The 27,497-nt window shown below is 42.9% G+C and overlaps 1 protein-coding gene across 1 annotated transcript in view; it reads right to left on the reverse strand.

The window, feature by feature from the left end:
- Window positions 1-4,321: 4,321 nt before the first annotated feature.
- Window positions 4,322-27,497, reverse strand: part of ERICH1 (glutamate rich 1) — a 254,498-nt gene continuing 231,322 nt past the window's right edge. Inside the window, exons 8-9 of the transcript XR_010175981.1 lie at window positions 16,249-16,327; window positions 4,322-4,397 (exon numbers count right to left, since the gene is read on the reverse strand). The gene's annotated coding sequence lies outside the window, so the exon portion shown is untranslated. The remainder of the gene's footprint in view (window positions 4,398-16,248; window positions 16,328-27,497) is intronic.

A 27,497-nucleotide genomic window follows, 5' to 3' on the forward strand; every position in this document is an offset into this window, starting at 1 on the left:
GCCTTGTGCATTACAGCAATTCCAATGGACCCTTTTGTGCATTAGGATTTTTTTGGCAGCCAAATATCTTTTTCAGCAGCTATATAACTCCTTCTATAGAACAGTACATATATTTCCTCAAAAGTATTTTCTTTCTAGTCTGCAGATGTATAATAATGTTTTATTTGCAACATTGTGCTTAGGGGGTCATTCCGACCCGTTCGCACGCAGCGGTTCTTCGCTGCGGTGCGAATGGGTCGGAACTGCACATGTGCGGCGCCCGCAATGTGCACGCGCGTCACTGCACAGAGACAGCCGTCACCGGGCAACAACCAGAAGAGAGAAGAAAGTGATAGCTAGTGCGATCGCAAGAAGATTGACAGCGGGGAGGCGTTTCTGGGGCGGATACTCACCGTTTTCCGGGCGTGGAGATCCGAACGCAGGCGTGTCCAGGCGTTTGGAGGGCGGATGTCTGACGTCAATCCCGGAACCTTCGTCGCTGGATCCGTTGCACAGGGTAAGTTAGTCTGACCCTGGTCTTGTTTTGCAGGAAACTTTTTTAGCATAGCAGGGCTACACAAGCGATCGCAGCCCTGCTATGCTAAAATACACTCCCCCATAAATTGCTACGTGCGATCAATTTGGAATGACACCCTTAATCTGCAGCTTTCTACCAATTTCATTGCAACCAAAAATAATAATCCTAAATGTCCAGGACACTGTAAGTGACTTTGGATCAGTGGTGTCATGGACCGCACCATCTGAAGGGGTGACCCAAAATAGCAGAGCTGCTTTGTTAATTTAGTATCAGCGAACACTGTCAGGAGAGGCAAGGGGCAAGAATAGGGCATGACATGTAGTCACGCCACCAAAACATTAAATAACATGGAGGGTAGCATGGCGGATACAAGGTCACGCCGCCTTTCCCACACACAGTCCGCACGTGTCACATTAACCCCAGTGATGTCACTGCTTTGTATCCAGCTACAATGCGAATAGGATGCAAAAACCAGAAATAAGTATGAAAGTCTAGGAATTGCTGCCCATAATGGATTGTCTAATTCACACCATGGGGTATATTTATTAAAGTGCAGGTTTTCAGAAGTGGAGATGTTGCCCATAGCAACCAATCAGATTCTACTTATCATTTATCTAGCACCTTCTAGAAGATAAAACCTAGAATCTGATTGGTTGCTATGGGCAACATCTCCACTTCTGAAAACCCGCACTTTAGTAAATATATCCCCATGTGTCTCATGCCATATTGAGCAACAGGTGTATAAAGACTCATCTGTTGAAGAATAATGAATAATATATAACTATATCACTTTTTCACTTTCTTATTACCATTGCTTGGTATTGACAGAGCCGGCCCTAGCCAATTTGATGCCCTAGGCAAAATTTTGTCTGGTGCCCCCTAGCTCCGCCGCTAGTTCTGCATCTGTACCTGCAACGCTCAGGTAGTGGGGCCCACCGGGGTGTTATCCTGTGGGCCAGTTCAACTCTGCACAATGCCACACAGTAATGACCATAATACATATAATTCCACACAGTAAAGGAACCTTACACATATGCCCCACATTAGTAATGCCCATAATACACATAATGCCACACAGTAATGCACCTTACACATATACCCCACATAATAATGCCCATAATACACATATACTGCCACAGATACTGCCACACTTGCTGGTTATACAAAAAGACCAGTATCAAACATGTAGAAACTGTCCATTCTCTTCACTATTCAGTGTGTTTGCTGGTGTCTGTTACTGCATGCCCTTTACTTTATACTGTGGGAGTGATATGCTCTGCCCTCCAGTCTGATGTGTCCAAAAGTCATGCTGCACTGATGTTTCATATAGAAAAGCACAACGCAACTTACTGACCACGTTACAGTGCTGGGTGGCAGGGGAAATTTACGGCATGGACTGACTAGGAAATAAAGTGTGGGGAGAACATTGCCCATGTTATGTCCCTGCAGACACCTGGGAATTGCACAGGGATAAGGGACACAGGATAACAGGGTCCCCCTCCCCTATGTGCACAAGCAGTATAGGTGATGTCAGGTTTCTGTGAAGCAGTCTTCCAAAATACACATGTGTTATAGAAGCCATCCAGTAATAACCTTATATAGTCAGTGAAAATGTCACAGGTCCAGGAATTGCATTTACTTGGCTTCTGCTGTCTGTCTGAGGTCTCACAAGTCAGGGGCATTCAAGCATGTCAGGAGGAAGTTTAAGGCACAGTGTGCATTTTTTTTACAAATGTAAACAGCAGTGTATACAAGTACTGATTGAATACATTTGGAAAGTAACAGTTAGTTTGCGGACTGTCCCTCTCAGCATGAGATACTGCAGGGACATGCTTGGATGCCCCTAGACATGCTTGGATGCCCTAGGCAAATGCCTAGCCTGCCTATAGCTAAGGCCGGCTCTGGGTATTGAAATACAGAACTATAAGCTAAGATGGGATGCTGTCAATATCCTGGCAGTTGGGATCCTGATGGACAGAACCCAGACAGATCCCTCTGGTAAGTAGCGGGGTTCGGCACTAGAAGGAGGGTTAAGTTGCAGGGGCAGGGGAGGTTATGGCTAGGCTGCGGTGGCTCGGGAGGTTATGGTTAGGCTGCGGGAGGGGTGGGATAGTTAGGCTGAGGGAGGGGATAGTTAGGCTGATGGAGGGGATGGTTAGTGTTAGGCTGCAAGAGGGGACGGTTAGGGTTACACTGCGGGAGGGGTGGGTTAAGTTAAAATACTTAAAAAACCTAGGGAGTTCTATCTTCCAACACCACTTTAACTCTGTATCCACTTTTCTGAGGTCACAGGGAATAGACTCTGTGTAGTTAGAGGCTGCCCTCTATTGTGAATTGCCTAGATTTCCTACCCTTATTTTTGACATTACTACTGTATGTGTGTACCTCAGACCTGGTTGTTGCAGATGCAGAGTGCCTGCTGTGGGATTGTGCTGATTGTAAACTTCAGAGATAATAGGCAATCTGAAATGGCTGTGGCTGTCAGAAATCAGAGTCTCTTCCCAGAATAGAAGGCGGTGCAACAGCTTAGCATACAGCGTTCACTCTACTAGAACTCAGCGGACGGATTTTAGCAGATCTTGGATCGTATTTGGCCTGAAGTCCATAGTTTGGACACCCCTACCTTAAAGTAATGAGCCAGCTTTACTTTATTAAATGCAGTTTAAGCAATCTATATAGTTTTGGATGAAGGATGGATTATTTATACATTTGTAAAGTTAGATTGGCAGCTATCTTGCTGGATTAGTATTAGCCCACCATCAGAGATGGGTCGGCGTTCCGGAACTTGGTCCGGTCCGGCTTTCACCGAATCCCTCAGAGATTTATGGTTAATTCTAGCATTTACCAAAGCTGGTCATCACATGCCATATATCTCCGCTTCGTAAGCATGTTTGTATTCTGTATATTACACCATGACAGTCTTCGGATAACAGCACTTGTTTGTTTCCTATGCCACATACACTCCGAGCACTAGGACTCAGAGTCTGCAAGGAGTTGCTACCCCCAACCTGATGTGCTACTGCACATGTGCAGACTGCAGCCATCATCATTGTGTAAGATTGTCACAGTCTTAGCTCCAGAGGTGAGACACCTATTAGTTGCAATAGCAGGTGTTTAATACTACTGCTGTTCACCCCTGCATTACCATTGTGTTTCTGCTGTTTACCAAAAAAATCAGCATTCCAGTTAAGGACGCGCTGAGTCCCTATTGTGACCACCATCCCAGTCAGCTATAATAACAGCTTTTAAAACTACACGTGCACTTTTTATAATGGTTATGAAACTCACATTACCATTGCCATAGGACAGACAAAAAATGATATTCACTACAAATATAATTTATTTCAAATTACAACGGAAGAAAACAAATTGTTAAAATATTTTCAATGCATATTAATATTTACATATGAAACAAGGATAATCAAAACAGCAATTGCCAACTAGTAATTAAAGGAAATACTGTTTCAAAAGAAATATGAGCACAGTCCATTTATGTCATTGCTGCAAACACTGTCGAACATCGTTTAGCAAATGCAGTGCATATATTTAGATGGAAAAGGGTTGTACAAGACTAATTATGCCAATTAAAGAACAGAATGGATATCCCATTGCTGTGGCACGAGAATCATTTTAGTACTAATATCACATAATGATAGCAGAAATAATTACTCCACATAATCACATTCTAAATTTATATAACTGAAAATGCAGAATCTGAGTTTAACAATGCAAAGTGCATACACACAAGTGATCATTCTCATTTAATCATATGTTGTGCACTATAAGACGAGATCCAGATCCCAGCAACACCACACAAAAACGCTGCTCGCCCCATAAATGTGTCCGTTCCGTTTACCATTATTTTCCTGGCAGTCTGGATCTAGCAAAAAGACAGCAACAGAGAATTAAGTAATAAATCTCCTACCAGATGTTGATTAAATAATGCATGGTTGGCAGGGCATGCTAGTCCATGTAGTTCAACAAACATTGTGCAGCAGATTAAGCAAAATTATTCTTTACACAAAGGGTAATTAGATTTGTGTCCACCTTTCATACAGTATGTTATACTTACTGACCTTAAAAGGTAATAGAAATGAAAGGTGCAGCAAAGGATATAAAAGATAACGTTTATTATTGAGGTCATAGATTTATATTCAGTACTCACCATGTACACACAATTCATCTGCAGTATTTTCAGTCTCATGCATTCTATAGACAACCTCTGAAGTTGTGCAAAGCTTTTACAGTTAAAAAGAAAAATCAACTGACATCTTTTTGTTCTTTCAGGTAAATATTAGGAAGAATACATTGATCAATATTCATTGAGCCAGTGATATTTTTGTGTTCCTAATTGCTGTTGATAATCATCCATAAAGAAATGTATTTTAAATGCCACTAAACTTAAAGGTTATCTATGTTGCCATTCCCTATCATCCAAACATTTTTTTTTAATGATGTGAAAAGTAAATGAATATTTTTAGCTTATTTTTATGGACTCTCACCCTCAAAGCTTGTTTGCCTACACACACCCCCTTCCCCCAAAAGGGGGCATGGCCCCGATGGGAGGGTGTGTGGCCTCAGATGGTAGAGTGTGGTCTCATGGCATGACCCCTTTTCACCCCTTTCACATAGGCAGCCCCCATCTCACTTCCCTGCACTGTAAGCACCTATTCAGGAATCACTCTAGCAGAGCAGTGGTGATCAAAAGGCTACCCCAACCACCCTTGCACCCCCACCGCACACAGGACACTGCGGCCTATGGGTGGGATGGTGTCCGAATAACAGGACTACTGGGAGGTATGGCCAAATCATGCTGCACTGTAGGTGGGGCAGATGTAATTTGTAGAAAAAATTAGATTTGGGTAGGGTCTGTCCAAACTGAAATCTAAATTACAGTGTAAAAATAAAGCTGTCTAACATTTGCGGGCGACATGCAAAAGCAGCCAGTATTTACCCTGCTCAGAAACAATGGGGGTCATTACTACCCGATTGCAGCATGCTTTCGCTCGCACAGCTGCGACCAGGTCACTACTGCGCATGTGCGGGGGCCGTAATGTGCACGGACATCGCCGGGCAACGACGAAGGGAATGAAGAAAGCGATCGCAGCGGCGATCACTTGAAGATAGACAGGCGGTGGCCATTCCTGGGCGGCAACACAGCGTTCGGAGTCATTTTCTGGGAGTGGTAAGAAAAACGCAGGCGTGTTTGAAGAAACGCAGGCGTGTCCAGGGCGGGTGTTTGACGTCAAAGCCAGGACCGAACAGGCTGAAAACGTCGCAACTGGTAAGTATGTCTAGACCTACTTAGAAACTGCACATTTTTTTTTTTTTACCATAGCAGGGTTGCACAAGCGATCACAGCCTTGCTATGGGAAAAAACCCACCCCCATAGGCGGAGTAGAGTTGATCGCACGGGCTGCAAAAAGCAGCTTAGCGCGATCAACTCGTAATTAGGCCCAATGTAACAAGGTCCCCTTGCATTGCAACATGGTTTATTCCAGATACAAAATATATCAGAGGTTCTCAAACGTGGTCTTCAAGGCACCCCAACGATCCAGGTTTTTTGTTTATCCATGCTTAGCCACAGGTGACTTAATTAGCACCTCAGTCAATTTGATTTAACCATCTGTGCTGAGCCATGGATATACCTAAAACTCAGATCATTGGGGTGCCTTGAGGACCGCGTTTGAGAACCTCTGGCATATATGAAGCATCCAGCTCAGCAAGGCTAGCCTATAGGCCTCTTTTACTCCTGCAGAGAACAGGTGTGACAGGTTTTTGACAGCTGGGTTATGACTGGTGGTATGGCTTCACAGTGACCAAAAAAAAATAAAAAAAATGCTTAAAATACAGTACCAATTCACACACAATACAGTAAAGGCTGTAAAATATATACAGGTTGAGTATCCCATATCCAAATATTCAGAATTATGGAATATTCCGAAATACGGACTTTATTGACTGAGAGTGAGATAGTGAAACCTTTGTTTTCTGTGGCTCAATGTATATACTTTGTTTAATACACAAAGTTATTAAAAATATTGTATTAAATGACATTCAGGCTGTGTGTATAAGGTGTATGTGAAACATAAATGAATTGTGTGAATGTACACACACTTTGTTTAATGCACAAAGTTATAAAAAATATTGGCTACAATTACCTTCAGGCTGTGTGTATAAGGTGTATGTGAAACATAAATGAATTGTGTGAATGTACACACACTTTGTTTAATGCACAAAGTTATAAAAAAATATTGTCTACAATTACCTTCAGGCTGTGTGTATAAGATGTATATGAAACATAAATGCATTCTGTGCTTAGACTTGGGTCCCATCGCCATGATATCTCATTATGGTATGCAATTATTCCAAAATACGGAAAAATCCGATATCCAAAATACCTCTGGTCCCAAGCATTTTGGATAAGGGATACTCAACCTGTAATTACTAATAATGTTATATACATATAAAATAAAAAAAATAAAACAAATGCTGAGACAAAATTAAAATTACATGGAAATATGCTTTTTTGGCATAGATCACAGCAAAATTATTCTATGTAGACAACATTCTGTAAATCAGATATAGCATCATCATCATCATCATCATCATCATCAGTGAGTATTGTGCACCTAGAACCTACAGGTGATCCGCCTTCAAACAGGGGCATTTATACCTGTCTGGTGTGCAGAATGGAATGTGCTTTGTGCAAACACACCTTACTGTACTTCCGCAGAATGGTGCATATACACAGTTGAAAAATGTGCAAGTTGTGTAGTGTACTAAAAGTGATACTGGCAATTGTGCATTTTGTGAAAGTTTTGAAAATGATGTTTATCCTTATACTAGTTGTGTAGTATAAGATTTTATAGTCTTCATAATAAGAATGCATAAAGCAAATATATGTTAGAGAGAGACAGTACAGTACTTGCGTCATTGCCAAATTGGAATTGTGAGTTATTGAAGAAGTTAGAAGTTTATGCCATTGCTGTCCATCTTAAATGGCCTCAATAATTATTCATCCATTATGTTTCAGGTTCGGTATGAAATGTCGACAATCATTTTGACAACATGATAATGTTGGCATTGAGGTAATGTTGACATTCATCATGTAGGCTGTAATAAATTGTCAACATGTTAAAATGGCCCAGTGGTGAGTGACTTATCTTCTCCTGGTGGTTGCAGCAGCTCCAGCTGAGTATTCTGGGTCCCAGGGGTCCTAAGGCCATCACTTCAGGGTCAGACCTCCAATCCTCCAGCGTTCTGATTTAGTATTTGAATCCCTAACCCTAATCCCTACTTCTAATCCTAACCTTCACCACAACCTAACCCTAACGTCAACATTCTGACAATGTCAACATTTCACCTGTTGACACTGAGAATGTCAACACATTGTGGTGTCACTGTCAACTTTTTGACTACATCCTTTATGAAACAGTTCTGTGTATAAGACACATTTTCCATGTCTTGTGAAAAGTGGATGATTGCTGTTTTGCAAATGCTTTGCCCACTCTGTCTCCCTCAACAAACAGAGTGGGAACTCACTCCACAATCACCCTCTGCCCTTACCATTAGACACAGTGCAGCAAGTATGTCTCCCCCTCCTCACCACCCCCCACCAACATCACCACCACCACCAGAGAAGGCAGCACTCTTTCAGTCATAGTACTGGGCTATGAAGAAAAGGAATGGATGAGCTAACAGGAAGGAAACTAACGAAGAGGAAGAGAATAAGAGAGCATACACAAAAACAGATTACACAGAGAGTGAAAGGACTAATACATAGAATGGAAAGAAAAAGTTACTACGTACATAGATCAGCACAGATATACCTAAAATATTTATTACACCATCCACATCAAACTGTATAATATATATACTCCATTCGCTGTAAAATGATATGTTACTGCAATTTATATGATTGTAGAGATATATTGTTAGTATAATCATCCAAGAGGGGGCTGGTCCTACTCTAAACTATAGATAAAAAAAATGAAAAGATATGGGGCACATGTGATAGGGTCCGAGTATGCCGTAGGTGCAGGATGCTGGCCGATCTCTGATGGGTTTTTAAAGCGGCAATCATTTACAAGGCATGGTTATGCCTTGTAAATGACTGCAGTTTTAAAAAAACGTCCCAGAACGGCCAGCATCCGGCACATCCAGCAATCTCAGACCCTATTACATATGCCCCATGAAATGAAGGAGATGGTGAAGGGAAGCATTCAGATGATAGCCCCCTACACTACAGAAAACTAAAGAAGTCTAGGGATGGTGGAAAATCTCTCCTATCCTGACTTCCATTAATTCAGGTGCACACCATATTTGATAGATGGAAGTCCCCTCTTTGAAATGATGTGGGCCATAGCAGTAATTCCCTGGCAATCACCAAAAACAAATAGCAACCCTGAACTGCAGAAAACATTATGTTCTCCAGACATGGGACAGGTACTAAATAGCCCTATCTCCAGCATACTGGCATTGGCACATATGGGAGCACTCACGTTTCAAAGAGGGATTGATACTCTTTTAAATAATGTGCTCTATTAGTAGTTAGCACAGTGGGTTTTGTAGGAAATGCCGGCGGCATCCCGAGTGAGAACGCCCATCCCGGGTGAGACTCCTGACACCGAATGGGCGTAGGTATTTCACCTTTTTCCCCCTCCCCACACCCCTGAGGGTGTCGGCTAGGGTTAACACTCCAGGGGTGTTGGCTACAGCTAACCCTCTGGGGGTGTCAGCTAATGCTACCCCCCCCCCCTTCCCAGTGCCTAATCCTATCCCCCCTAGTGCCTAACCCTAACCCTTCCCCCCGGGCCCTAACTCTAAACCCCCGACCTCGGAAAACCGACGCCCCTCAGGAGACCGGCGCTGGGACACAGACAGCACACATCCCGCAGGTGAGTATTGGGTGGGGTTTTAACTCCACTGCATGCGCGCAACCAAGAGGTCACACATGCGTAGTTGTGCAGCTGGGTCTGAGCTCGGAAGAAAACTGATCACTTAAGGTGGCCATCCACTAGTGCGAGGTATCGCATGTGAACCACACATGCGATACCCCGACAACTCTCCTGGCAGCTCCCAGGCGGCTGGACTGCATACGATACATCGGTCGTTTCACAAGTAGACGCCTCCTGCTGCAGTAGTGATCTGACCTGCATCCTGGGACGCAGGCATCGGATCACTGACTCCCCATCGGACAGTTTACAGAGATTCCTGGCCTCTTCTCTCCCCCTAAACAGCAGCTATATGCCTCCATTATGGGAAACTGAGGGCGATGCCACCCCTCCCCGCCCCAAAATGGCAGCAGACTGTCTATAACTGACAATCTGCTGCCATCCTACTTCCTACAACGCAAGACCCATTTGTGCACACACTCAATGGGTCCTGCACATGAGCAAAGTGCCGAATATAAGTAGCAACATCAACTGGACCAGAATGATGTCCAATATATACCATTTCATATGGCAGGCGTTCAATTTGCCGGTTGTCGGGATCCCGGCTGTCAGGATACAGACACCAGAATCCCGACACCCGGTGAAATACCAGCAGTCAGAATCCCAATCACCGGATGGAATCCCCACCCGAGGGGGAATATAACCCTGTGGCGACAAAAGGTCACCACCGGGCCCGAAGCGGCGTGAGCGCAGTGAGCCCGTGAAGGAACACAATTTGCTCGCCGCCGGTATTCTAGCTTTTGGGATCACAATGTCAGTCTCCTGACCGCCGGAATCCCGACAGCCGGGATATAATATTGAATCCCTTCACATCACTTCCCTCAGCTCCTTCAATTTTCAAATTACATAAAATGTATATCAAGACAAAAAAAGTAAGACGGTGCAGAACAAAACACATTCACAACACTGAGGCGTTTGAATAGCAATTCATAAATCACAACAATAAACCATTAACATCACTGTTCCAGCAGCATACAGGTGACACAGTACTGTAATTCATTTCAGCAACTACATGTGCGCAGGGTAAGCATCAGTTTATAGTGTATGGAGGTAATGCATGTACACAAATGTGTTTTTTGTCAAAAACTATAGCACCAAGTTGCTAATGATGTTCAGATGGTTATACATGGTCAGTGGGCACTGGTGGGCTGCTTATTACCAGTGTGCACAGGGTGAGGGCACGGGGGGATGCATGGTGTCAGTGGGCTCCATAGTACCAATGTACACAGGGTGGGGGCACAGGGGGATGCACGGTGTCAGTGGGCTCCATAGTACCAATGTACACAGGGTGGGGGCACAGGGGGGATGCACGGTGTCAGTGGGCACAGGTGGGCTGCATAGTACCAGTGTACACAGGGGGATGCACGGTGTCAGTGGGCAGAGGTGGGGCTGCATAGTACCAGTGTACACAGGGTTGGGGCACAGGGGGGATGCACAGTGTCAGTGGGCACAGGGGGGCTGCACAGTACCACTGTACACAGGATGGGGGCACAGGGGGGATGCACAGTGTCAGTGGGCACAGGGGGATGCATGGTGTCAGTGGGCACAGGTGGGACTGCATAGTAACAGTGTACACAGGGTGGGGGCACAGGGGGGATGCACAGTGTCAGTGTGCACAGGTGGGGCTGCATAGTACCAATGTACACAGGGTGGGGGCACAGGGGGGATGCACGGTGTCAGTGTGCACAGGTGGAGCTGCATAGTACCAGTGTACACAGGGTGGGGGCACAGGGGGGATGCACAGTGTCAGTGGGCACAGGGGGATGCATGGTGTCAGTGGGCACAGGTGGGACTGCATAGTAACAGTGTACACAGGGTGGGGGCACAGGGGGATGCACGGTGTCAGTGGGCACAGGTAAGGCTGCATAGTACAAGTGTAGACAGGGTGGCGAACAGGTGGGACTGCACAGTGTCAGTGTACATGGGGGTAGAGCTTTACAGTGGCAGTGTCTACAATGTGGGGGCAGAGGTGGAGCTATACAGTACTAGTATTGATCTGCTTTAGTTTGCAGACAGCTGCTGACTCCCAATACAATCTCTCCAGAAGTGAAGCTGGCCCAGAAGTTCACTCTTTATGCATGAAGTTCACATAGCACTATTCTAGACTGCTCCTAACTGTACTGGCCTCTGCCATCCCCTCTCTGTACATACTCCAACAGAAGGAAGAGCAGCCCAACTCCTCCATTAAGCCCCGACCCCTTTATCCACTCTCCAGCCCCTAGGTTCCTGGGAAAGGACACCTGTGGTCAGCAGAGGCCATTTTCTTATAGCCTGCTATGATGGTAACCATTTTCTGCTAACCCCTGTTGTTCAGCAGCCAGGTAGGGGGGTTAAACGTTATAATTGAGAGCAGTCAGAAGCAGTCAGACCTCTGCTTGCCTCCTACAGCCAGGTGGCCCTGGATCACTTACATTTTACTGGCCCAGGGGGTAGATGGCACCCTGCCCCACTTTCTTGCCAGCCTCTGCTGTGTGGAGTTTGTATATTCTCTCCTTGCTTGCGTGGGTTTCCTCCAGGTACTCCGATTTCCTCCCACAATCCAAAAATATACTGGTAGGTTAATTGGCTCCCAACAAAAACTAACCCTAGTGTGTTAGTGTGTGTAGGTACATGGGCAGACTAGATGGGCCAAGTATTTCCTATCTATGTTCTATTCTATGTTTCTATTCTCAGCGCAAGCTCTTATATTAACATGTGTCCTGGCACCTGAAGATTATCTAACTTCCGTAACTAACTAAATAAATAAATGATATGCAGTGATAAAGAATGTTCTTCTTTTTTTTTTCTGGGGGTGGGAATACATTAAACCAGACTGCTGGGGTGTTGGCAAGTAGAAGGATCAGAACAGTAACACACAGATGATGTTTAATCTAATAACTTTCAGCCCAACATCACAAATAGCTGGAAAACAAAATGTTACTATTAGTATTCTTTATTTGACACCACCAGGGGTCTGCAGAACCTTACAAAGTACATAAAGAGATACAGGGGTATATTCAATTAGGATCGAAAACTGCTGTCTGTCGAAAAGACGGCAGTTTTCGACTTTTTAAGGTCGAATAGTGATTCGACCTATTCAGTCCCATCAGTTTTTATTCAACAAGTCATGGAATTCGGCTTGTCGAATAGTACGTGAATCAGCGGTATAGCTGCCGATTCACGCACTTTTGAGTGAAACAAGGCCAAATTCGACAGGATTTGGCCCAGTTTCCGACCATCTCAGTCCGACATAAAAAAATGTCGGACTAAGATGTGGGACCCAGAGGAGGAGAGGGGGGGGGGGAGCCGCAGGTACAAGGGGGACAGCCGCGGGCATACAGGGGAGAGCAGCGCTACAGCACAGCGCTGCAGGAGGATGTCTGACAGCCGCGCTGCTGACGGCAGCGTCCACCCGGCTCCAGCAAGTGAGGTCACGCTTGCTGGAGCCGGGTGGACACTGCCGTGAGATCGGGCGGCTGTCAGACGTCCTTCTGCAGCGCTACTGTAACACTGCTCTCCTCCGTCTGCCCGCGGCTGTCCCCGCTGGTCTCCCTGAGGCTCCCCCCCCCCCCTCCCCCCTCTACTCCTCTGGGTCCCTCATCTCAATTCGACTTTTTAAAAGTCGAATTGAGATGAGATTGAATAAGGGTTGTCGGATCCATTCCGACAAATGCATGTCGGAATGGATCCGACCCTAATTGAATATACCCCACAGTATGAACAAAACAAGAGCAAAGTGACTTACAGTACACAGCATTGAAGGGGACAGAAAAGGTTCATACACACTGTGGCAGCAGCAGTAATAATACCTAAATGAACAGCTGAACCCAAAAACAAAAGTGGTGCTGTTGTTGGAGATGATAGTACAGGGAAGGGGGACCTGCTCATGAGAGCTTACAGTTTATAGGAAAGTAGGAGATAGACAGGGGTGACACATATGGGGAGACAGTGAGCAAGGAGCACAGAACAGTAGGTTAGTATGAGAACAGGGAAGCTTTGACTGAGAAGTGGGTCTTAAGAGCCTGTGTAAAGTTTTGTAGAGAGGTCCAGTTCAGAAAAAAAAATCTTAAAAATAGTGACTATTGCCATTTAGTAGCATCCATTGGAGATTCAATGCTGAATTCTTACTGAAAGTACAAATGATCAGTCATGAACTTTCAGAGTGCACCTGTTGGTGAACACAACTTGTAGAACACTCACTTGACTTTAGCCAGCATTAACTTTTCAGCAAATCATATACAGTATCTGCAGGGCCGGTGCAAGGTCTCTATGCATCCTAGGCAAATCTTCAGCCTAGCACCCCCTAACCTGCAAACCCCCCCACCACCACCTTTCGGCGGGGTAATGCAGGTGGCCACTAGGTGGACTAGGGTATATTGCATTATTACCCATATACAGAAAGAAGAAACAACACTCATGAACTTTTAAAGTGAAAAAGTATATTTTCGGGACTTTGTTCACAATATACAGTACTTTTACCTTCAAATCCTTGAGTGATGACCGTTCTATCTGCCTATGTATACATGCTAGCTGGCATGTTGGCAATTGTATAGGACACTGAGGCCAATTTACATTTTTTTTGCTGAGTGCTATCTATCCATCCATCCATCTATCTATCTATCTATCTATCTATCTATCTATCTATCTATCTATCTATCTATCTATCTATCTATCCATCCTGTATACACTGCATTTGTATATGGGGTCTGGTGGGATATTTAATTGTATGTGTATACATACAGTATTATATACATATATTTGTATGGTCCTTATTGTGTTCCATCCCTCCATCTGTAAGTTAATTACAGACCTCCCCTCCTCCATTTGTACTGTATTGTACCCCGGTGCCTGTGTTTCCCTATTATGCTGTTTACAAGTGCAAACCACCCACCAGGCTGTAAGATGTCTGTGGTCCTGTAGAAATCCCCATGGGTTACTTACCCAATAGTTTCCTTGTTTTCCCTCATAATTGGTATGGCTCCTCTTATAGCTGGCAGGAGCATTAAAGCGATGCTGCAGGTACAGACAGACATGTAGTCAGGTGCTGCTTGCTGCTAGAGAGTCGGGATCAGGACTATGAGCAGCGGCCATGGGGGCGCCCCTTGTGGAGCCATAGTTACATCCGCCTCCTATGTGCCTTCATATGACATGATGTTACACTTGTTAGCACGTAGGAAGCGCTGAGGCACTCTGTGGTACAGCCTGATAGCGCCGGCTGCACCTGATTAGACCCGAAGCAGCAGCCAGTGCAGTGTAAGGAGGAGGCCGCACACAGAGTCATCCTTCAGTTTTTTGCTAGATGAATTTAGTGGCGCCCTCCAGGAGCCGGCGCCCCTAGGCAGCCGCCTAAAGCTGCCTAATGGTAGAGCCGGCCCTGAGTATCTGCTTCTATAATAAATAAATGTTTGGTGTAAAGTTTGCAAGATCTAATCTAACATAACTGTGTTTCTGTGCACTGAAGTTTGTTTTTCCATCCAAGGCAACATCTCCTCTGGGACTTTACCTGACAGTCTGCATCTGACCAACTGTCTGCGAGGCCAGAGAGATGAGATACTGGATGACACTTCACCTTTCTAAAGATTCAATCAGGCATATTCAATTAGCTGTGAGGTTTACCCGACAGCTAATTGTCAGGTAATTACCCTGTGAGTGAAGGCTATTAAATTAAATAGCCTTTCCCTGAGCCTAAAATCTGGGATTACTGTGCGGAAACTCACTGCTTCCCCGTACATTGCAGAATCAATGGGTTTTCACCGTGCGTGAAGCCCTAACTGTGCCGTTTTCTTTATTGCCCGTGCATCACTGCTAAGTGAACCATGCTGCCTCCTGTAATTAGCCGCGGGGCTATTGAATATGCCCGACTAGCACTAGTTCTTAGATAACGGATCCAGGGAATGATCTCCAGTTTACACTAGAGATAATAAAGATGGTGGGTTATCACAAAGGAGACCACACCATGATTAGCTGAAATCAAGCTGGTCTGCATCTATATACTGCATAGTATTCTGCATATGAAAGTTACTTACATTAACATGGCAAGACTTTTATAACTCCAGGGGGGAGATTTATCAAAGCCTGGAGAGAGATAAAGTAGAGCAAGCTACCAACCAATCAGCTTCTATGTGTCATGTTACAGGTTGCGTTTGAAAAATGACAGAATTGTTTAGTAATTTATCTCTCACCACTTTATCTCTCTGTAGGCTTTGATAAATCTCCCCTCAAATGTCACCAGCTCTTCCTCCACCTAATCGATGAAATACGTGCGAGTCTGGAGGCTGCTTAATCAAAAATATTAAATAATTTAAGTACATTGAGGACAGTATGACCATGTTATACTGTATACTAGTCCTTCTGTTATAAAGCAGATATATTAGATATAGTTACAGTGTACAGTATTTAGTAGACAAAATTTGTCTTGTATCATTTTGTATCACAGATCACTTAAAAGCACTTTTAGAATGTACAGTGTGTTAATTTATATTTTAAATGAGTTTCAAACTCTTAGTTCCACTTAATATTACAGCTGGGTGACAGCTGCACCCGTGCAAACCCATTATAATACAGATTTACGGAATTAATAATCCTGTCCAGGGCACTATACACTGTAATCACAGAGGTACCAGTGCTTTGTTTTTTGAACTGTCTGTAACACTGCATATGTTATCAGTGCAGGTGGTTACATAGTATATTGAATTAATATCATTATGTGTGTATATAAAAATATTTTTTACCCTCTGTATAATAAAACACAAGTAAATGAAAACAGTATATTAAGCAATTTAGGAAAAAACATACCTGCAATAATCTGATGTATCCAGGGGTAATTCGTCGGTAGCACAAAACCATGTTCACATAAAACTTTTGATAGTAGTTGCTAGAAAACAAAATACAAAAGTTTTACTGTGTATCAGTGATTGCTAAGATGTGTTGAACTGCTATGAAAGTACATGCATTACAGTCTGACTGACCTTCTTCAGTTCTGCACATAAGCCTTGTATGCCTCATGTCTTGCTTGTATATAAAGCATATGCTAAACCAAATTGCATAAGCTGTCACATGTTATCAATAAGAAAGGCTTACGTGCTGGCAGAATACTTCAAATACCATGCCTGAGGCAAAGGATCATAATACTATTATAATGTATAGACAAGAAAAAACAAATCAGCCACAAAGGAAATGAGGATCTGATCTTCCAGAAGACACATGACAGTACTACAGAATACAAATAAATGAGCTGGAATTTTTGCTGCATGGAACCTATGTGCATGATGTCCTGCAATCTACATAGATGACATAAAATACACAAAACTGTAATGTACTAGCAATACAAGATAATGTGAGATGTTATACACCTAGAAAATAACTTATGAATGAACTTTGGTATATTTTTCAATTAAATCATACATGAAAAGAAAACCTGCGGATTCAGTCAAGTCTACAATCTTTGCTAATGGATTACACTGACAGCCATACATTTTGCTGACACAAGTTCTAAAAATAAAATTAATAAGATGTGTTATCTAGATGAAATTGGTAAAACCAGTTTTGCAACCCTATTTACTGTTGGTGCACACTATGGGCCTAATTCTGAGTTGATCGCAGCAGCAAATTTGTTAGCAGTTGGGCAAAACCATGTGCAGTGCAGGGGGGGGGGGGCAGATGTAACATGTGCAGAGAGAGTTAGATTTGGGTGGGGTGTAACCAAACTGAAATCTAAATTGCAGTGTAAAAATAAAGCAGCCAGTATTTACCCTGCACAGAAACAAAATAACCCACCCAAATCTAACTCTCTCTGCACATGTTACATCTGCCCCCCTGCAGTGCACATGGTTTTGCCCAATTGCTAACAAATTTTCTGCTGCGATCAACTCAGAATTAGGCCCTATGTGTAATTTAGTGCTTTAATATGACGAATCATTTTTTGATCTCTATATTTTTTTTGCAATATAAAAATTATTAGTAAATCTCTTTAGGGCTGGCAGTAAATGTAGTAGCAAACATGACAACCATGGACTGCACACCTCATAGTTATCCCCATTTTGCACCTTGCAAGTAGGGAAGGCTTTGAGAAAGGGTGGGGTTTTACTCTGTAGTTGGTGTTGAGAATCTGGGTGGGATTTGAGTAGATTGAAGGCTATACTCATTTTGTCCCGATTGAACATATCTCTATGTTGTGAAGTATGGTGGACTCTTCTCACTTTTTCACGGTATGTTGCCACAATTAGGGAACTGTAACCAGCCACTTACCTAGCATGGACACATGAGATGCAACCACTGCTAGACATGCGTTTCCTGACACAGTCACGTCCCATACGACTGTGCCCTCCTTCTCCATCCTCCATCATTACATTAGATCTGCACATTTGCATTACTGATTTCCTCCTGCTGGTCCACTTCCCGTGGACTGTGACTGCTGATATCACATGCCCATTTTGCAAGTTGAGCGAACGGAATTCTGGAGCACATGTCTCAAAAACAAAAGTTAGCTCTAAGTCTAAAGACTACTGGGCACTATTTTCAACATGCAGAGATCAGCTATGAGAGCCACTTCACTGCGCTCTGCATGAGGGGGAAGGGTAAGTGCCACTAGTGGGAATCTATAGCAGTGGTGGGTTCTGAGGTAATGCCACGGATGGATTTAATGCCACAATAAATTAAAAAGCACAGTACATTATATACTTTCCCACCCATTTAATGATAAAAATAATTCAACATTAAATTTCTTAGTCAGAAAAATGTCCAACCATAGTAAATAATGCAATGTACAGACAAACCAAGATTCACAGTGGAATGGTGTTCTCTGACTCAACAGAACAATAGATTTATATTTGATTGCAAGGTAGGTTATGCACTCATGATATCATCAGACTAAGCCATTAATTCTTTTATCATTCTAAAACCCACATCACAGGACACTTACTGCATTACTGTTCTACGTTACGGTAATGATATAAGTCAACATGGACATTTATATAACTAATGCATTCATTTAGTCATTAAAGTTACAGGGAAATCTGCAGAACTGTTGAGTATATAAATAACATTTCTATATTTGGATGTGTCCTAATAATTACAGTCATTGCTTCGGGGGACATTTACTAAGCAGTGATAAGAGCGAAGAAGTGCCCATGGCAACCAGTGAGCACTGAAGTTACATCTATAATTTGCATACTATAAAATTATACAGAACTGCTGATTGGTTGATGGGACAACTTCTCCACTGGCTCACTTCTCTGCTCTTATCACTGCTTAGTAAATGTCCCCCTTAGGCATTTATGTCACAGTAGCAGCAACCCATGTTTTAAGAAATTCCCAGTCTCTCGTGTCTTCATTCACCAAAACTGGATTCTGGTAATGGCCTGATCCCCATTCATACTGCTACAGTGTACAGTGTAACTTTGTCAAGAGAGGAGTCCATTCATCCTTGGCTTCTTTTTGGCTTGAGTTGGCTGATGTGAATAGCACATGGACAAAGACGTGTAAACTCATTCTACTTGGTGATATGGTTTGGCGGTAAGGTATAATTCCTCCAGAGAAGTGTGCAAATCCTATGCGCAAATGTGGATTGATGAGGTGAACATATGTGTTTCTGGCCAGACTGGTTGTGCGGTGTTTCAATGCCAAATATGGGTCAACAGCCTGCAGACTTTTTAACATATAAGTGCTTTAATCCACAGCAGAGATTGTAAACAAATGCCTTATACTAACACATGTTCAGCTAATCTATTCTCTCAGAACTCTACTGAGAGACTTCAGCGACTTTGGCCTCCAATTCTCCGGATGCAGTTGCGCGTGATTTTGAGTCGTCAGTCTGCCGGGTAAGTGTGGTGTGATATGAGACCTTGAATCACTGGCATTCTGGCATGTTTCCAGTGAGTTGAAATGTGCAGTGTTCCCCCCAAAAAACTCAACCAGCAATAGTGCTTTTGCCTAGGCTGTGAATGGAAAATCAGAGGTAAAAAGTGTGTGGGGTCCTCCTGTCCATAACCAGCACTAGGTTTTACCAAACAGGCAATGGTGCAAGTAGAAAAAAATGTCTTATAGGTACTGTGTGTGCGCAATGAAGGCGCATGCACCCAAAAATTGGGTGAGGCCAAATGTCACATGGGGTGTGGCCAATGAAAATGGGGGCGTGATACACATATGGGGGGGACCAGATACTCATATGACCCCAATAGTGCCAGATACACATGCCCCCACAGTGCCAAATATGCCCCCACCGTGTCAGATATGCACCTATAGTGCCAGATGCACAAATGCCCCATGGTGCCAGATGCACAAATGCTCCCAGTAGTGCCATATATACCCCCACAGTGCCAGATACACATTGGCCCAGAGTGCCAGATACACATTGCCCCAGAGTGCCAGATATGCCCCCACTGAGCCAGATACACATATGCCCCCACAGTGACAGATACGCATATGCCCCCACAGTGCCAGATATGCCCCTAAAGTGCCAGATACACATGCCCCCACAGTGCCAGATACACATGCCCCCAGAGTGCCAGATATGCCCCTTCAGTGTCAGTTATGCCCCCACAGTGCCAGATACACATGTACCCACAGTTCCAGATATGCCCCTTTAATGCCAGATATGCCCCCACAGTGCCAGATACACATGCCCCCAAAGTGCCAGATATGCCCCAGCAGTACAACTCACCGTTGTTGCTGCTGCATGGGGCTGGCAAGGTCTTCTGCTGCTGGCCTGCTGCTGGGGAGAAGAGAGCGCAGCACGCTCTCTTCCTGCCATCAGTCCGGTCTCCGTGTCTTCCTGTGGCGGCAGCATCATTCTGTATATTAGAACTGGCGCCGGTCCACGAGCCAATCAGTCCTCGCGATCCGGCAGTGACAGCTCCTGATTGGCTGCCGGTCCGCGAGCTCTGATTGGCTCACAAACCGGCGTTTCAGTGCGGGCAGCTGGACTCGGGCAGGCAGGAGAGGATAAGGGCATGCTGCCCTCTCCTCTCTCCAACACCCGGCGTCTGCGAGGTGGCGACTCGGCGAAACAGCGTACCGCCTGGGAATTTCTAACCAGTATGCTGTACCGCCACACTTGTAGCACTGCAACCATGGCTGGTGGCACTATTGCATGGGGGATATGCAGTATAGGGTCTCCACACCATAGTGGGTTGGCACAGGGCTGGAATTCGTAGGGAACCATAACAGAAGTACTAGTGTTTGTTGTGCTTGTTTTATGGGGGTAGGGGTGGATTTTATGCATTTTTTAATTTATTTATTTTAACTTGCATAAAGAACCACAGCTGTCCAGAACCCTTCCTATTGTTTCACTAATTATTCTGTTGTATTTTTAAGAGCCTTTAGAAGTCGCTGGGTATTACATCTGGTGACTTGCATGTCTAACCTTATAAAAGGCGTACATTAGCATTCTATTGTATACTTGACAATAGAATGCTACTTGAAACTCACCAGAAATTAGCTGGAATAGTGGCATTTTTCACATTTGGATTCTGTTATATTTTTGCCACAGTCTCTCTTGAGCTCATCTCACATCTGGTTGAGCTTCTATTTAGGACTCTTGCCTGATGCCAACAGGGATTTATCAGGGGCTTCAGGGGTGGTGGTGGTGGTGGGGGGGGGATTCAGGTAATAATTACCCAGGCTTGTTGGAAGGGACTAGCAGGGGAACAGGTCTGCCAAATCCCCATTTCTTGTCTGGCAGCAGCGGTTACTCTTCCCAGCCCAGCATACACTGCTGTGTGTTGGGCTGCAGTGGGTCCAGGGAGGCTCCTCTGTCTGCATGTGCGTGGGGGAAAGCACTTGCACCAATTGCACTCCCAGGCCTGCCCCCGGATGAGGGAGGCATAGCACCATCCTGTGCAGTGTGCTGTGCTGCCACACAATTATGCCACGCCTCCATGATTAGGTCAAAGCCCCAACAATAATCTGGCCTGGACCCATTTTCTATGACCCTGGGCAATATCACTATATACTGTGTGTATATATATATATAAATAATCAGTCCAACTCAGCCTGCACTCACATTAAAGACTCAAATGCTCCGGTGTCCATTTCACGAAATCACATACCACTCCAACTAAGAACGGCACTCAGGAGACTGTCAGCGTGTACAAAAACTGTATTGAGATCAGGTCAGATCAAACGTTTTCGGGGACACAGCCCCTTCCTCAGGAGTGGTGTGTATATATATATATATATATATATATATATATATTCAAAAACCAAAAAAGTATCTCTGTGGAGCGCACTTATTAAAGTATGATTTGGTATATTTATATCTGGTTACTAATAAAGAGAGGATGACCTTACAAAAACACCCTTTTTCTTTAAAACACATTTCTTTTTATTGCTAAAAACAATTCAAATTCTCATTTCCATTAAAAATAATTTGTAAACATTTTTACAATGTATTATTGCTCATTAAAAATACAATACTGAGTTTCAGCTTTTCCAAACAAAAAATGTATATGCTTTCATCCAACGCGTTTCGTCTGATAGCGACTTCTTCAGGGGTGTTCTTGATAATCTATATTATTCTTCAAAGTAATGACTTGGAGGTGGTTTGTCAAACTTTTTATTTATAATTTTCCAGCAGCTCTTTCATATGTCAATAAGAATAAGGATCCAAAAGTGGACTGAATATTGTTAAGCCTCTTTTATTTCCCAGCAGCTCTCCTATGTGTCCGCATGCATAGGGATCCAAAAGTGGAATCATTATAAATAAAATTATAAATAAAAAGTTTGACAAACCACCTACAAGTCATTACTTTGAAGAATAATATAGATTATCAAGAACACCCCTGAAGAAGTCGCTATCAGATGAAACGCGTTGGTTAAAAGCATATACATTTTTTGTTTGGAAAAGTTGAAACTCAATTTTGTATTTTTAATGAGCAATAATACATTGTAAAAATGTTTGCCAATTCTTTTTAATGGAAATGAGAATTTGAATTGTTTTTAGAAATAAAAAGAAAAGTGTTTTAAAGAAAAGGGGTGTTTTTGTAAGGTCATCCTCTCTTTATTAGTAATCAGATATAAATATACCAAATCATACTTTAATAAGTGCGCTCCACAGAGATACTTTTTTGGTTTCTATTTAATTTTAGTCTCTTTCGACAGGGGATCATCTCTGTGTGGAAGCTTGCCCATTGATAAAGGTGTAGTGTCAAAGAAATAGATTCAAAATACACTAACTGATTTTGAATAAATAAAACCGTAGTTCTAATTCTAGAGCGCATCAAGGGATAAAAATCATGTTAAGGCACACCATAGTAATTTATCTAAAGCTGAGTGGGGTGCTCTAAAGGATCTCGCTACGCAGATAAAGGGGGTGCACTCGTTATACAAGATCTGATTATAAGAATGAGGCGTATAGGCAGCTTCTGGATACGTCAGTTTATTGTAAGTTGGAAGGTGATCCTACACTGCAATATACGCAAGAACTTTCTGATTTATTGGAAGAAGCTCGATCTGATGGTTATATTACAGAGTATGTCGTTACAGCACTGCAGAAGAAATACCCGAAAGTACCCATTTTTTATACGATTCCGAAGTTACATAATAACAGTAAAAATCCGCCTGGCAGGCCAATTGTGTCTGCCAGAGACTCATTGTTTTATGAAGTATCTAAATATCTTGATCACTATATCCAACCAGTGGTGCAAGCGCAGGACACCTATTTGAAGGACACTAATACTTTTTTGTCCAAATTAAGAGCATTGGGACAAATTCCCTCCCCTTGTTGGTTATGCACGGCTGATATAATCAGCTTATATACAAATACAGGTTGAGTATCCCATATCCAAATATTCCGAAATACGGAATATTCCGAAATACTGACTTTTTTGAGCGAGACTGAGATAGTGAAACCTTTGTTTTTGATGGCTCAATGTACACAAACTTTGTTTAATACTCAAAGTTATTAAAAATATTGTATTAAATGACCTTCAGGCTGTGTGCATAAGGTGTAAATGAAACATAAATGAATCGTGTGAATGTACACACACTTTGTTTAATGCACAAAGGTATAAAAAATATTGGCTAAAATTACCTTCAGGCTGGGTGTATAAGGTGTATATGTAACATAAATACATTCTGTGCTTAGATTTAGGTGTCATCACCATAATATCTCATTATGGTATGCAATTATTCCAAAATACGGAAAAATCCGATATCCAAAATTCCTCTGGTCCCAAGCATTTTGGATAAGGGAGACTCAACCTGTATTCCATTAGATAGGGGAGTGGAAGCTGTAAAGAAATTGTTGGAAAATAGTCCTTTGTATGAAGGTCCAAATTTGTCTTTCTTTTTGAAATTGTTACATTTAGCTTTAAGCAGTAATTATTTCTTATTTGATGATGTCTTTTTCCTGCAGACACTGGGCTGCGCAATGGGCAGTTGCGTAGCTCCAGTGTTTGCGAATGCATTTATGTTTGAGGTCGAGAGATTTATGTTTTTCGGAAGGTCCTTTTCTGATAGCATACATTTCTTTACGCGCTACATCGATGATATTTTCATGTTATGGTTGGGTACAAGGGAACAGTTCATTGAGATGATGGATGTGGTCAATACATTAGATCCAAATATTAAATTTACGTATGACATTCAAGCGATCAGCATCCATTATCTCGATGTAGAGGTTTCTTTGGTTAACAACAATTTGAGAACTTCACTATATTCAAAACCAACTGACTGTAATACGATGTTAGAGGCTAGTAGTTTTCATCCAGCTCCACTCAAAAAAGGTCTGCCTTACTCGCAATTCCTGAGAGTACGCAGGATTTGCAGTGAGATCGATGATGAGAATAGACATGATGAGAGAAAGATTCCTACAACGTGGAGATGATAGTGGGGAACTGAGTAAAGCTATGTTGAAGGCTAGGTCAGCTCCAAAGATTCCGGTACCACAAGATGATAAGTCTAATACCACTGATTCTATGATCTGGGTAAGCGATTACACTGATACTAATCTAGAATTAACAAAGGAAGCAAAACGTTTGTGGCCTGTTGTTCAACAAGATGGGCATTTACCCTCAGTGAAAAACAAGAGGCTGATGCCTTGTTATAGAAGAGGTAGAAATTTAAGGGATAGATTAGTGTGTACGGATGTATCAAGATTAAAACCGGTGGTAGGTAATTTTTTAACAAAAAGACCAGGAGAATATCGGTGTCTGGGGTGCACTACTTGCACCTATATGGAAGTAGGGGATTCATTCGCACACCCACATACGGGAAAAAGAATCCCTATCAAACATGTAGTAACATGTTCCACCAGGTATACGATTTATTTTATTAGATGTCCTTGTGGCAGTTACTATGTTGGGAAATCTATTAGAACATTTAAAGAAAGGATGGCCCAACATAGAAGTGCCATACATCAAGCATTGGAGGGCAAAACCATCGACCAGCCTGTTGCCAGGCATTTCAAACAATGTAGACATACTTTGGCACAGTTGTGTTATAAGATCATAGATCATGTACCAGACAACAAGAGAGGGGGTGATCGTGATAGGTTATTATTGCAATAAGAGTCGAGATGGATTTTTGAGTTAAACACAGTACAGCCCTTTGGGCTCAATGAGTATCTGACTTTCAGTAGCTTTACATAAGTACGTTTCTTATATATGTATATACATATTTATTGCTTATCTCTAATTGCTAATCTTTCTCTATTCTAAGAATGGACTATTTTGCTGTGATATATGTCTTAACGGCAATGCCGTCTGTTGTTTATACTCAGTTACCTTGGTGATGGGGAGCACTGAGGGGAAGCCGGCGCTGGTTGTCAGGGCAACGGCAGGGCCGCTGCTGATGACATCAGTTTAAGCCGGGAAATGGCAGGGAAGCACGCGGGGCACTGGTGGTGTTTAGAGCATTTATAAGGTAAGCCTGTTTGTAATGTACATGTTCCTGATGATGATTTTGCACTAAAATCGAAACTATACAATTAGGTGTCTGTCTTAATCTACTCCAAGAACATGGCCGCCGCTATTTACTACATGCTGTGAACTTTTGATATCCATCTAATGGGAGAGCAGGCGCATGCGCAGCTGACAATGGACACATCAACGATCCGCACCCGGCGCATGCGCAATTGAAGATGCCGGACGCCGGAAGTGGGGCGGACGTGACGTCACCCACGGTCCGGACAGAAAGTCCAGGATCATGAACTTTAAACACGTTCTCTGCAGTTTTAAACACTTGGAATTAGTTCTTTTATAAAGCGGTTTTGCACAGCATAGTGACATTATGCTGTGAGGCTATTGATACTGTGTTTTGATATGCATAAATAGTTATGTAATTTCGTATCTGGTAATTGACAGGAAGTGATGTAAGAATCACTTCCTCATTAACACAGGTATATATAGATGTGCTGTCCCAATCACCAATTACCCCTTGATGAAGTCCAGATAGGACGAAACGCGTTGGATGCTATAATACTTACCTCCTCAAAAGCTAAGAATCTCATTTATACATTTTTTATGCTGATCTTATTTCCAATTTTTATTGTTAGGATTTTGATCCTTTTGTCCTATATCGGTTTACACTACCAATTTTACATTAATTTGTATATTGGCATACAGGTCCAGTGATTTGTTATTTATATTATTGTATTGATTTTTGTATATGGTTTTTATATCATTCACTTTTTGTATTGGTGCTAATTGTATTTTATAAAATTTTTACCATTTTTAAATTTAGTCTCATTAAAGTTTTAAGACACCATTGGTCGCTTTAAACCACTTTATACACTTTTCATATATATATATATATATATATATATATATATATATAAGGCACTCACTTTTCCAGCTCATTGGAAAAAGCAAAACAAGCCAGCACTCACGGTTTAGATGAGAAAATGAAGGTCTCCCCTGAGGAAGACCTGTATCGGTTGAAACAGCTGTTGGGCTGTGCCTGTATGTACACTTGTCGCCTTGATATGGAATAAATCTTCTTTGTTTTCTCATCTAAACCGTGAGTGCTGGCTTGTTTTGCTTTTTCCAATGAGCTGGAAAAGCGAGTGCCTTTATGTTATTTTACTGCCTTGCACCATCTATTCATTCTGTACTATGGTTTTGAGTGCTGTCATTTTTGCTCTTTTATATATATATATATATATATATTTAGGTCGCACTCTCATATACAATGTCCATCCAGTGGGGTGTCACCAAAAATACTCAAGAAGGGTATCCAAATTTAGAACTGAAAAGTGGAGCACTCACCAGGATTTTTCATATGAATAATCACAAAGGATTTATTATTCAGAGCTTAAATTCGGCATAGATAATTCCATATCTCAAACGTTTTTGGTCACAGAGTGACCGTCATCAGAAGACTGCCACACACCAGCTGTCTCATCCAATCCTCCCAAAGTCCAGCAGTAAAGCAGGCCTTGCCACCCCGGGGCACTGTGGGGCTGGAGATGGAACTTTTGAGAGAGAGAAAGAGAATGGGGAAAAGAGAGAAAACAGGCAGAAATAATGGAGGGAAGAGAGAGAAAATGGGGGAAGAGAGACAAAGGGTAGAATAGAGAACTAGCTGTGGGAGGGAAAGATCTGGGGGACTGAATGTGGCAAAGAAAAAGCCACAATGTGTGTGTGTGTGTGGGGGGGGGGGAGGGGGGGGGGCAGGAAAGAGAGAAAGTCCTGGGGGCAGGAGAGGAGAGAATGGTGGAAAACAGTGAGAGAACAGGCTCTAATGGCGGTCACAATAGTTAGTGACCATGTAAATGACGGGTCCAGTATACTATTTACATTTTAAGAGGAGGTACACAAGCTGTACTGTATAGTAGGTCTCAATTTTATAGTGTGAGCAGCCTAGCCTGGTGCAGGTTTCCTTGCTTTGCGGTAAGCAGTCTAGGCTATAGCACAGGTGTTGGATTCTTTATAGAGTTGCCATGTAGGTTTATAAAGGGAGATTTATGGTAGACTTACCATGGTTAAATCTCTTTCTGCAAGGTACACTGGATTCCACAGGGAATACATCGGGGTGTAGAGTTGGATCTAGATCCGAGGCACCAACAGGCTAAAGCTTTGACTGTTCCCAGGATGCATTACATCGCC

This window comes from Pseudophryne corroboree, chromosome 4 (assembly GCF_028390025.1).
Source record: "Pseudophryne corroboree isolate aPseCor3 chromosome 4, aPseCor3.hap2, whole genome shotgun sequence".
Lineage (NCBI taxonomy): Eukaryota > Metazoa > Chordata > Amphibia > Anura > Myobatrachidae > Pseudophryne > Pseudophryne corroboree.